The sequence below is a fragment of the Balaenoptera physalus genome (genome assembly GCF_965194825.1).
Source record: "Balaenoptera physalus genome assembly, chromosome: 2".
Classification (NCBI taxonomy): Eukaryota; Metazoa; Chordata; class Mammalia; order Artiodactyla; family Balaenopteridae; genus Balaenoptera; species Balaenoptera physalus.
In genome coordinates this window covers 54,364,684-54,378,268 of record NC_138883.1, presented here as the reverse complement: position 1 = coordinate 54,378,268, position 13,585 = coordinate 54,364,684, and the positions used below count along the sequence as shown (strand labels likewise).

The following is a 13,585-nucleotide window of genomic DNA, read 5'->3' as shown; positions in this document are numbered from 1 at the left end:
ACACACAAAATCATGTTGATGGGTTAATATTTTTTAAATTAAATGTTTTACTTTGAGATAATTGTAGATTCATATGCTGTTGTAAGGAATAATACAGAGAGATCCTGCATACACCTTATTCAGATTTCCCCAATGATAACATCTTGCAAAACTATAGTAAAATAGGAGAGAGGAAAATTGAGGCAAATCTTTTTTTTTAATTGAGTGAAAGATTCTTTAAATTCTATAATGCTTTACAATTTTCAAAAGTTTCACACACATGATTTCATATAATCCCATAATAATAATAAACTCTTTTTTCCCCCTATCCCTATATTGCCCCTCCTGCCTTTTGTCTCCCCACTGGTAACCATTAGTTAGTTCTCTATTTCTATGAGTCTGCTTCTTTTTTGTTTTATTCACTAGTTTGTTGTAATTTTTAGATTCCACATATACGTGATATCATATAGTATTTGTCTTTCTCTGTCTGACTTATTTCACTTAGTGTAATACCCTCCACGTCTGTCCATATTGCTGCAAATGGCAAAATTTCAAGAATTTAAAGTTTTTAAACTTTACCCAAGGCTGTATGGAATGCCTTGTGACTGACTGATGTGAAGATGAAGAATTTAGGCATCAATTTCAATCATTTCATTTTACTTTAAAATAATAACCTGCAAAATAAATACTTTTTACTCCTGTAAAGGACATAAATTAACTAGCTCTCTCTCCATGGATATAATTTTGAATCAGGAGAACTGCATACTAGTATATGAATGTTTAAATAATTATCGTTAATTTAAGTGTCCTTAAGAGAGCTTTAGCTGCTCAAGTGAGCATTTGCTTAATTTAAATTGAATTAAAAATGATCTTTGGGAGAAACAGTTTCTAAAGTGCAATTTGAGTTTTGTGGAAATGGGAGGAATAACAGATGCTGTGTGGCAAAGAGCTAATATTGCGAGGATGGAATTTTGAGCCACGCTGATGCAGATATGCCTGAATATTAAATTGGTACAAAATTACATTGTCAAATGGTGCTCCAGAGGGGCAGAAAAGATTCTGTCCAAGGTTTATTTCCTGTGGCCACGGAGCTCTATAAAACGTTCATTTCTTTTTTTGTTGTTTTGTTTTAAATTAATACACTTTATTTTTTAGAGCAGTATTATGTATACAGAAAAATTGTGCAGAATATACAGAATTCCCATCTACCCCTTCCCCTCCATTTCCCCCCACTACAAGGTTCATTTCTTGCTTTCAAATTTAGGGGCATCTAGGAAATTCCCTGAAGGATAATTTTATGTAGAGTGTATTAAAATGTTCCAGTCTTTGCTCACCTTCCATGTGGATGAGCAGAACTCATAGGGAAGGAGATTACATAAGGGCCTGATGAGTAACATGAAATAGGTGCCAAAGCAACCTCTTTGTTTTAGAAATGTGTTATTGGAGAAGTGCATAAGTAAACCAATATATATATGTGGTATATTCCCTCACTGGAACTGCCGGGGCATGGTTTGATTCTTAAAATCATCCTGCCTGGTTTGCCACCCTATTTTAATAGGAAAAGCACTGCTAGAAGTGAGAGAAGACAGTGGTGAGAGGGACAGCTCTGGGGAAGAGCTAGAAGGAATAAACATGACTGTCACTAATGTGGTTAGAGTCTTATGGCTGGCTCTCTGCCATCATTATACCTTGAATACTGGTGTCAGAAGGAGCACAAGACTGTCCTGGCTTTGATTAGTGTGCAAGTGGTCAGGCAGCTGGGGCAAAACAAAAACCTGAAAAATCTACCTGAAGGCCTTAAGAAAAGGCCAGAGGCAGTTTGCAAAAATTTGGGAGGGCTTAATCTTCCAGGGGCCCTGGGATCAAGAAAGGGGTCCAAATTTATCTAGATTTCAGTGGTCAGGGAGCCTGTACAGGTAAGTTAACCTAACTGGCCTGGGAATGCTATCTTCAGAAAGTCCGCTTGTAAGGTTAGCCCTCATCTGGCATCTGGGTGCTAAGATTTTGGGAATGTTTTCACCATTTCCTACAGGTGAGACCCATGTATTCCTCCCCAACTCTCAAGAAGAACTGAATCTGGTGAATTTAATCTAAAGGAGTAATAGACAACCTCTTAGTGGACATTTTGGTGGAAACTCCTGTTACAGCAGTGCAGACACAGATAAGAGAGAAGACACCATTGCTGGCATGGCAAGAATTTTATGGCCTGACATTAAGCATCTATAGTTAATATAATAAATTTTTCTTAGTTAAATGTAAATCAAGTTCTTTCACATTTCTTCTTTGTTGGTTTTTATGTTAAAGATGGTGATTTCACTAATAGCAAACTCTGTTAGAAGCCAGAACAAAATGGCCTTACATGCAAGGGAAAGTGCTAACTGAAATTGTAAATGCCTGCAATTTAATATTAGCAAGTAGTCTGGCTTGTACAATCAGTGTCCAAGAGAAAAAAGTCTTCTATTTATGGAAATAAACCTCCTTGCTTGAAAAATGACAATAAATGAGTTTAAGTCTTTTAAGAGACTATCAAAAAAGTACTCAACTGTTCTTTGACTTGCCTATTTTCTAAAGTAAGGTAGGAAAAATTTCCTTTGAAATTAATAATGTAGTTTGGTTATATGGCTCTTTTTGGTATTTTGTCACTTAAAGCTTTATAAAAGCATGGAGAGGCTGCAAAATTTAGAATTCTACAAAGATTAGCATAGAAGATACTGATTTCTTACCTGAACAAACAAAACTGGATTTATACTCTGCCTTGTTACCTGTTGTGTGACCTGGATTAGCAGAGAGAGCCTTGGAATCATGTGGTCCTGGTACTAACTCATTCTTATCATCAACTGCTGGTTGGTATCCTCACATAATGGTAAGGTAACTGGCATGTTGCTTAAAAAACAAGTGCAGGGGCTTCCCTGGTGGCGCAGTGGTTGAGAATCTGCCTGCCAATGCAGGGGACATGGGTTTGAGCCCTGGTCTGGGAAGATCCCACATGCTGCGGAGCAGCTAGGCCCATGAGCCACAACTACTGAGCCTGCGCGTCTGGAGCTTGTGCTCCGCAACAAGAGAGGCCGCGTTAGTGAGAGGCCCGCGCACCGCGATGAAGAGTGACCCCCGCTCGCTGCAACTAGAGAAATCCCTCACACAGAAATAAAGACCCAACACAGCCAAAAATAAATAATAAATAAAAAACAAACAAACAAACAAAAACAAGTGCATTTGGAATTTTCATATAAAGAACTTGGATATTTTAAAGAGAGTTATTTGGGAGAGAGATAAGGATGTGAATTTCACTTAGTATGTATAGTCAGGGCCTTTGAATAAGGGGAACATAATATCAAATAAGATGATCATATAATTTATTCAACAGGGCACTTTTAAGAGTGAAAGGGGGACAATTAATAATTACTTTGAGATGTGTATAAACTGGAAATGTTCCTGGGAGAACTGAGACATGTGGTCATCCCAGCTTTGAATACTTATTTTCTACTCTTTTTCCTTTCATGGGTATCATGGGAATTAGTGAAATTGTGAAGTATTTTAGATGTTGTCAGAAAAAAATACTCAGCAAACCTGTGTTTGTTGATATTAAAACATGGCCTCAAAATTCTTTGACACTTTTCCCATTAAGAGGTGGGGTCTATGATATCACCCCTTGGATCTGTATAGGCTTGTCACTGCTTTGAGCAATAGAGTACGACGGAAGTGACACTGTGATTTCCAAAGCTGGGCCAATAGATGATGCAGCTTGTTCTCTGTGACACTACTGTTTGGAACCCTGAGCTGCCATGTAAGAAATCTGACTACCCTGGGGCTGCCATATTGTGAGGAATCAAAGCCATATGGAGAGGCCACATGCAGGTGTCTTGTCAGCAGTCCTAAAATTTAAGTCATCCTAGCCTAGATGAATGTGAGTGAATGAGCCTTTAGATGACCCTAGTTTGTAGACTTCAAGTCTTCCCAGCTGAGTCCAGTGTCAATATGGAGCACAGATGAACCATTCATATTTTGTCCTTTCTAAATTTTTGACCCATCAAATTCATAAGAATAATAAAATTGTTGTTTTTTTTTTTTTTTTTAAAGATTAGTTTTGTTTTGTTTTTTTTTTTAATACTTTATTTATTTATTTTATTTATTTATTTATGACTGTGTTGGGTCTCTTAGTTTTCGTGTGAGGGCTTTCTCTAGTTGCGGCAAGTGGGGGCCACTCTTCATCGCGGTGCGGGGGCCGCTCTTCATCGCGGTGCGCGGGCCTTTCGCTATCGCGGCCCCTCCCGTTGCGGGGCACAGGCTCCAGACGCGCAGGCTCAGTAGTTGTGGCTCACGGGCCTAGTTGCTCCGCGGCATGTGGGATCTTCCCAGACCAGGGCTCGAACCCGTGTCCCCTGCATTAGCAGGCAGATTCTCAACCACTGCGCCACCAGGGAAGCCCTAAAATTGTTGTTTTAAGCCACTAAATTTTAGGATAATTTGTTATACAGTAATATAATGGGAATACTGTGCTTTCCATTTTTGCCTTTGTCTGTTTCAAGGTTTTCCAAGACTTTGCTCAGTACCCTTGGTTCTGAGCAGAAAAACCTTACTGTTCTACAAACACTCTGTTGGTCTCTATGCCTTGAATCATTCTATCCACATATCAGCTATCTTGAGGCACATCTATTTTCTAGAAACCTGCTTTGTGGACCCCAATACTTAATTTTCCTGTTCTCCAAATTACAATATTATACACTATAATATACACTATATACTGTCATATCAACCTTTGGGCTTTAGTAGATGCTATTTGTATTGCTTACTTTTGTTTTGTGTGTACCCTTTCTCCTCAGGTAGGTCGTAGTATAGTAGTATAAACTTCTTGAAGGCAGGGGGCATGTTGTATAATTTTATCTTGTGTAGCACAGTACAGTGATGAAAGAAGGGGAGAAAATATCTATTTGCCTGGTACTCCCTGGGACCATGTTTACATTTTCAATATTTCTCTTTGGTCTTGAAATGTGGTGGAGCCCTGATGTATCTGAAAACCATTTTCAAGGATAATTCTGAATTGTAAAGAAAAAGCAGAAGAGACTATTGTAAATGTGTTGTGCAAGATGAGTTAATGAGATGCTGGGAAACAAAAGCACATAATGAATGGCTCTATTTGTGGAATAAACAATACTCCCAGAATGTGCCAATACAAAATCTTTTATGATTAAGTGCATTTAGATTCTTTTAAGGCTTTGATCATGTTTTACAGGCTAATAAAGCTTCTTGGGGGAAAAGTAAAGTCTAAAATCTTTGCCATAAATTAGTTGATGCTTTTATTTTCCCTAAATCAATGATTGTGTTCCAATAAGGAAAGCTTAAGGGAGGTTTCTTAGCAATAGATAAAAGGAAGTTCGAAAAGAATTAGGAAGATGTTAAGGAGATGTAGAAGAACATTTTAAGGTTAATTGCCTAGGAGGTTTTTCAGTTTCCAGGGGTTTGAAGATAGGGCAGTCCTGATATAATGTGACACTCCCTCAGTGTCTTGTGGGCTGAGAGTGGTATTATTTTATTCCCTCTTCCTGGGCCTTATTCAGCTTCTACTGCTGAAATCTGCAGTAGAAGATTGGGGTAAAAGTTTCCAAGTTCTCCATTTCATCTCCTGGGAGTGGCATAAACTAGCAAGGAAAAATTTGGTACTAGATTAGATAACTGAATATGGAGGAAATATGGGGAACTGTAGAGAAATGTAAGAAGTAAAATTTTCAAAGAAGCAGATAGTAAAGACATCATTGCACAAAACTGATTATCTAAGAGTGGCCTCTTTCTTAGTTGCTTTAATAGTACAAGTCCCATTTAAAATTCTAAATTGCTCTAGAGTTTTTGTCAAAACTGATGGCCCTTCAATTTCTGCTTCTTAGGATTTATTTTGTCTCAGAAATTGTCTTATTTCAGGTCTTCAGATCAGTGTCTTTGATCCTATCATTTTTTCCCCCACATTCAGACCCTTTTGAGGATATGATACAAGATTAGAGAATTTATAGTAATTAGTCATTTATCTTTTCAGGGCTTTTGACTTCACCAATTCTGTGGCTTCTAATTAAACCTAGCTCTGACCCAGGTTAGGAGCAGTGGTTGACCCAGAAAGTTGCTTCTCATCAGCCCGCTGCACAGGGAGATTTTTCAGGATCTGTATGTCATAACTGTTGTTGGAGGAAGTTTAGGAGTTAGTGATATAAGTTAATGGTCTCAGAATCCTATTGTAATTAGGTGATTTATAGGACATTGCAAAAAATCAGTCAGTAAACACCCCTCAGGGCAAAGTGATAATGGATAAATGGCTTAATTCTCAAATTTAGGGATGTGGAAAGAGACAGGTTGGCACAGCATGCCCTGTGCTCCTACACAGATGTGGCTCCTACATCTGATGCCTTGGTAGCTCCCAGATAAAGTGAATGGGGTCTATTAACTCTCTCTTTTATTAAACATCTCTTGGTTTGTGAAAGAAATAGCAGAGCTGCAGCAACTTATCTTTGAGGAACATATAAATCTCAGAAGTTTGCAGTTCCAAGTTGTCAAAGAAAGTGTAGAATCTGGAGTGCAAATATATATTCTAGTTGCTAGGGTCAGTGGTGGTCATCCTCAGCTTTTTTATTGGTTGGGTAGCAGTGGGACATAGGAAAGGGCAGGTGGCAGCATCTTTCCACTTTCTGAATGAAAGTTTAGATTGCTCATGTGTCATGTACTCTTGTTTAAGACGAAGTTCACACTGAGAAAAGATAGAGGAAGAAGAAAAACTTACATCTCAGTTTCCTATGGCTCAGAAAACATTTGTATCAAGGAAAACAATAATAAAAATTTCAAATTAATTTTTTGCTTACTTTTCATAAAAATCTACTTTTAATAGGATTGATTAGGCATTTGGAGATTGAAGTATAAGCAGAAGCACAATTCACAAATTTGTTAATTATTTCTTCTGTTGTGAACCTCAATTATTAGTTTGATCTTTAATAATAGGAAGCATACTCAAAAAGTAATGAACCTTGTTAAAGTGAACTGCTTACCTGTTATTATCGACTCTGAGCCATAGAAACTCTCTTCACGCCCTATTGGTAAAAGAATGTTGTCCTTCATAGAAAAAAATTTCTGATGTAAATTAAGAAAACAAAAATCCTTTATACTGCTACCACCAGAGAGAACTACTGTTAGTACTTTTTTTCTGTTCCTAGTTTTGTACATTATTGAGATTATATTGAATATATAAATTTATCCTGCTTTTAATATAAGCATTTTCCAGTTTTATTGCAAATTCTTCATGAACATGTTTAATGCTTGCATAATATTCTGCTGGCTCCTGGGTTAATGCCTACTACCCACTTAATATTCATATTATAGAATGGTTAGGAAATCATGGTGTTGATTTTGAGCAGAGTCAACCCTTCCGGGTATTAGCAAGCAATCGAGTAAGCAATCTAAACAGCAGGCAGCTGCAATCGATCCACTCCCAAGCCAATTTACTCAGCCTACCAGGAAAATGAGCTTTGCTTTTTTCCAGCTAAAAGTTCCTTTCTAATAATAACACAGACAGATAGAATACATTTTATGAATGCACAAAACTTCATTTGTTTATTTATATAGATTATTACCAAGTCAGTTTTAGGAACAATGGATCTGCCATACCCGAGTCATTCCTGAACACCCAGCTACAGTGAAATCCTTGATGTATAAACCCCAATTCATTCCCTGTGTCATTTAGAACCTTTTACTTCAGTAGTTCAGTGGGCCCCTCCCAGAACTCTCCCTAAGGTTGAGCTAACTAGAGAATATTGCTTCACTTCTAATTAATAATTGCTTCATTTACATATGGATTTTTTTCAAAATATATGAAGTATAAGGAGGAGGGCCCAATATTAGGACAACAAAAACAGGTGTATATTCAATTCAGTTCTTGCAGATACCTTAGCCCTACTAGGTTACCTACTCCTACAGAGGTCTTGGGGAACTTCACTTCTGTACTTTTTTTTTTTTTAATATTTATTTATTTATTTATCTTGGCTGTGCCGGGTCTTAGTTGTGGCATGCGGACTTCTCAGTTGTGGCATGTGGACTCTTAGTTGTGGGATCTAGTTTCCTGACTAGGGATTGAACTCAGGCCCCCTGTATTGGGAGTGTGGAGTGTTACCCCCTGGACCACCAGGGAAGTCCCTGTGCTTTTAAAAATGTAAAATTTCTGCAGTATTTTTCTCCCTCTTTCATCTGGTTTTCCACAAGTTTGTACTTAGCAGTATATTATATCCTGAATTTACTGACAACTTATGTTGTTTCTAACAATACTTGATATTGTCCCTCCTCCAATATTGATAGATCTGATCAATACTATCTAACACACTACTCAATACATTCCAGTATATGAGGACACCATGATTTCCTCACCATTCTATAATATGAACATTAAGCTTTGAATAATAAGCTTATTTTGTGTTTTGCATTAGTTTTTAGGATATATTCTCTGAAATAAAATTGCTAGATCAAGGTTTATGAACCTCTTAAGGTTCTTGGTATATATTTCCAAAGTTCTTTCCAGTATGCCAGTATATAGTATTCATATGAAATAATTACTGACAGTGATGCCAGGATTGTGACTATACTTGTGAGGAAGGATTTATTTGATATATGTCTTTTTATGTATATTTGTGATTATCTATGAGATATTTTTAACTTGAAGCCTTATGGTGAAATGAGGAAGGCTGATCCCTACCCCAGTACACAAATGAGTGATAGTACATTTACACTGTGGTTAATTTAAGCATATGTTAAATATAACAACCATGAATACCACAAATGGCATTCTAATGTCCATTTACTGTTCATCTCTGAGCGACCACTAAGCATCCTTTGTTTATTATGCCAAGAGAATAGTTGCTCTTCCAGTTTGAATTCTCTCTAAAATGGCCTTGCCCAAGTACTAAAGTAGGGGGACCTTCAAGATGGCAGAGGAGTAAGACGTGGAGATCACCTTCCTCCCCACAAATACATCAAAAATACATCTACATGTGGAACAACTCCTACCTACTGAACACTGGCAGAAGACCTCAGACTTCCCAAAGGCAAGGAAATCCCCACGTACCTGGGTAGGGCAAAAGAAAAAGAAAAAACAGAGACAAAAGAATAGGGACGGGACCTGCACCTCTGGGAGGGAGCTGTGAAGGAGGAAAAGTTTCCACACACTAGGAAGCCCCTTCACTGGCAGAGACAGGGGTGGGGGTGGGGGAAGCTTTGGAGCCACAGAGGAGAGCGCAGCAACAGGGGTACAGAGGGCAAAGCGGAGAGATTCCCTCACAGAGGATAGGTGCCGACCAGTACTTACCAACCTGAAAGTCTTGTCTGCTCACCCGCCAGGGTGGGGTGGCTGAGAGCTGAGGCTCCGGCTTCAATGGTCAGATCCCAGAGAGAGGACTGGGGTTGGCTGCATGAACACAGCCTGAGGGGGCTAGCGTGCCACAGCTAGCCGGGAGGGAGTCTGGAAAAATGTCTGGACCTGCCGAAGAGGCAAGAGACCATTGTCTTGGGGTGTGCAAGGAGGAGGGATTCCTGCTCTGTGTGCCCATGGATGGCACAGCACCACTTAAACGAGCACCAGAGATGGGCATGAGCCACGGCTATCAGCTCAGAACCCAGAGACAGGAATGAAACGCTAACGCTGCTGCTGAAGCCATCAAGAATCCTGTGTGCAATCACAGGTCACAATCCACGCCCCCTGCCCACCCCCACAGCTGGGAGCCTGTGCAGCCTGCCACTGCCAGGGTCCTGTGATCCAGGGACAACTTCCCCAGGAGAACACACGGCGTGCCTCAGGCTGTTGCAATGTCACAGCGACCTCTGCCGCCTCAGGCTCACCCCGCATTCCAATTATGACTACTGTACCCCTCCCTCCCCCTGACCTGAGTGAGCAAGAGTGCCCTAATCAGCTGCTGCTTTAACTGCCTTCTGTCTGGGCGGGGAACAGATGCCTGAGGGCAACCTGCACACAGAAGCAGGGCCAAATCCAAAGCTGAACCCCAGGAGCTGTGCGAACAAAGAAGAGAAAGGGAAATTTCTCCGTGCAGCCTCAGGAGCAGCAGATTAAATCCCCACAATCAACTTGATGTACCCTGCACCTGTGGAATACCTGAATAGACAACAAATCGTCCCAAAACTGAGGCGGTGGACTTTGGGAGCAACTGTAGACTTGGGGTTTGCTGTCTGCGACTGATTTGTTTCTGATTTTTGTGTTTATCTTAGTTTGTTATCATTTGTGGATTTGTTTATTGGTTTGGTTGCTCTCTTCTTTTTTTAATTATTATTTTTTATTTTAATAATTAAAAAAATTTTTTATTATTAAAAAAATTTTTTTTTTCTTTCTTTTTTTCTCCCTTTTCTTCTGAGCTGTGTCCAGCCTGGTGCCAGGCCTGAGCCTCTGAGGTGGAAGAGCTGAGTTCAGGACACTGGACCACCAGAGACCTCCCGGCCCCACGTAATATCAATCAGTGAGAGCTCTCTCAGAGATATCCCTCTCAACGCTAAGACCCAGCTACACCCAACGGCCAGCAAGCTCCAGTGCTGGATGCCCCATGCCAAACAACTAACAAGACAGGAACACAACCCCACCCATTAGCAGAGAAGCTGCCTAAAATCATAAGTTCAGACACCCCAAAACACACCACCAGATGCAGCCCTTTCTGGGTTCAGACCACCAGAAAGACAAGATCCAGCCCCACCCACCAGAACACAGGCACCAATCCCCTCCACCAGGAAGCCTACATAAGCCACTGAACCAATCTCACCCACTGGGGGCAGACACCAAAAACAATGGGGACTATGAACCTGCAGCCTGCACAAACGAGACCCCAAACACAGTAAGTTAAACAAAATGAGAAGACAGAGAAATATGCAGCAGATGAAGGAGCAAGGTAAAAACCCACCAGACCAAACAAATGAAGAGGAAATAGGCAGTCTACCTGAGAAAGAATTCAGAGTAATGATGGTAAAGATGATCCAAAATCTTGGAAATAGAATGGAGAAAATACAAGAAACGTTTAACAAGGACCTAGAAGAACTAAACATCAAACAAACAATGATGAACAACACAATAAATGAAATTAACAATACTCTAGAAGGAATCAATAGCAGAATAACTGAGGCAGAAGAATGAATAAGTGACCTGGAAGATAAAATAGTAGCTATTTTATAGGAAATAACCACCGCAGAGCAGAATAAAGAAAAAAGAATGAAAAGAATTGAGGACAGTCTCAGAGATCTCTGAGACAACAGTAAACACACCAACATTTGAATTATAGGGGTTCCAGAAGAAGAAGAGAAAAAGAAAGGGTCTGAGAAAATATTTGAAGAGATTATAGTTGAAAACTTCCCTAACATGGGAAAGAAAATAGTCAAGTCCAGGAAGCACAGAGAGTCCCATACAGGATAAATCCAATGAGAAACCCTCCAAGACACATATTAATCAAACTATCAAAAATTAAATACAAAGAAAAAATATTAAATGCAGCAAGGGAAAAGCAACAAATAACATACAAGGGACTCCCCATAAAGTTAACAGCTGATCTTTCAGCAGAAACTCTGCAAGCCAGAAGGGAGTGGCAGGACATATTTAAAGTGATGAAAGGGAAAAACTTACAACCAAGATTACTCTACCCAGTGAGGATCTCATTCAGATTTGGCAGAGAAATTAAAATCTTTACAGACAAGCAAAAGCTAAGAGATTTCAGCACCACCAAACCAGCTCTACAACAAATGCTAAAGGAACTTCTCTAGGCAGGAAACACAAGAGAAGGAAAAGACCTACAAAAACAAACCCAAAACAATTAAGAAAATGGTAATAGTAACATACATATTGATAATTACCTTAAATGTAAATGGATTAAATGCTCCAACCAAAAGACATAGACTGGCTGATTGGATAAAAGTACTAAAATACTCTTTCACATGTTCCATCTATTTCCAACTCCCTCTCTCTTCGTACTGGTCCTTTTCTTGCTTAAGAACATTGCTATTTGTAGAAATGTCTTGTTTTTGTCATCTCTGAATACTCAAAAAATTCCTAAAATCCTCAATGTTTATTGATATATTGGTAAGACGTATTGATTTTACTATTATGTTTTTGATTGCATGCTTTACTTATTCCTTGGAATTGCTTCTTCTTGCTCTCTCTTCTAGGATTTTTTAAAATTAATTTTTATTGAAGTATAGTTGATGTACAATGTTGTGTTAGTTTCTGCTGTACAGCAAAGTGAATCAGTTATACATATACATATATCCACTCTTTTCTAGATTCTATTCCCATATAGGTCATTACAGAGTATTGAGTAGAGTTCCCTGTGCTATACAGTAGGTTCTTATTAGTTATCTATTTTATATATAGTAGTGTGTATATGTCAGTCCCAATCTCCCAAATTATCACCCCCCCCCACCCTTTCCTGCTTGGTACCCATAAGTTTGTTTCTTATATCTGTGACTCTATTTCTGTTTTGTAAATAGGTTCATTTGTACCCTTTTTTTTAGATTCCACATATAACTGATATGATATTCGTCTTTCTCTGTCTGACTTACTTCACTCTGTATGACAGACTCTAGGTCCATCCACATCTATACAAATGACCCAATTTCGTTCATCTTATGGCTGAGTAATATTCCATTGTATATATGTACCATATTTTCTTTATCCATTCCTCTGTCGATTGACATTTAATTTCCTTCCATGTCCTGGCTGTTGTAAATAGTGATGCAGTGAACATTGGGGTGCATGTATCTTTTCGAATTATGGTTTTCTCCAGATACATGCCCAGGAGTGGGATTGCTGGATCATATGGCAGCTTTATTTTGTTTTTTAAGGAACCTCCATACTGTTCTCCATAGTGGCTGTACCAATTTACATTCCCACCAACAGTGCAGGAGGGTTCCCTTTCCTCCACACCCTCTCCAGCATTTATTGTTTGTAGATTTTTTGATGATGGCCATTCTGACCAGTGTGAGGTGGTACCTCATTGTAGTTTTGATTTGAATTTCTCTAATAATTAGTGATGTTGAGCAGCTTTTCATATGCCTCTTGGCCATCTGTGTGTCTTCTTTGGAGAAATGTCTATTTAGATCTTCCGCCCATTTTTTTTTTTTTAACATCTTTATTGGAGTATAATTGCTTTATGGTGTGTTAGTTTCTGCTTTATAACAAAGTGAATCAGTTATACATATACATATGTTCCCATATCTCTTCCCTCTTGCGTCTCCCTCCCTCCCACCCTCCCTATCCCACCCCTCTAGGTGGTCACAAAGCACTGAGCTGCTCTCCCTGTGCTATGCAGCTGCTTCCCACTAGCTATCTATTTTACATTTGGTAGTGTATATACCCATTTGATAGTGTATAACCCATTTTTTGATTGGGTTTTTTTTTGATATTGAGCTATATATGCTGCTTGTATATTTTGGAGATGAATCCCTTGTTGGTTGCTTCATTTGTAAATATTTTCTCCCCTTCTGTAGGTTGTCTTTTTGTTTTGTTCATGGTTTCCTTTGCTGTGCAAAAGCTTTTAAGCTTAATTAGGTTCCATTTGGGTTTTTTTGTTTTATTTTCATTACTGTAGAAGCTGGATCAAAA

At 39.0% G+C, this 13,585-nt stretch overlaps 1 long non-coding RNA gene across 1 annotated transcript in view; it reads left to right on the top strand.

Annotated features, from left to right (window-relative positions):
• The window catches only part of LOC309656148, a 42,016-nt gene extending 28,919 nt beyond the window's left edge, over positions 1-13,097 (top strand). The window contains exon 3 of the long non-coding RNA XR_014261177.1: positions 10,363-13,097. This is a non-coding gene — a long non-coding RNA (uncharacterized lncRNA). The remainder of the gene's footprint in view (positions 1-10,362) is intronic.
• Positions 13,098-13,585: the final 488 nt, after the last annotated feature.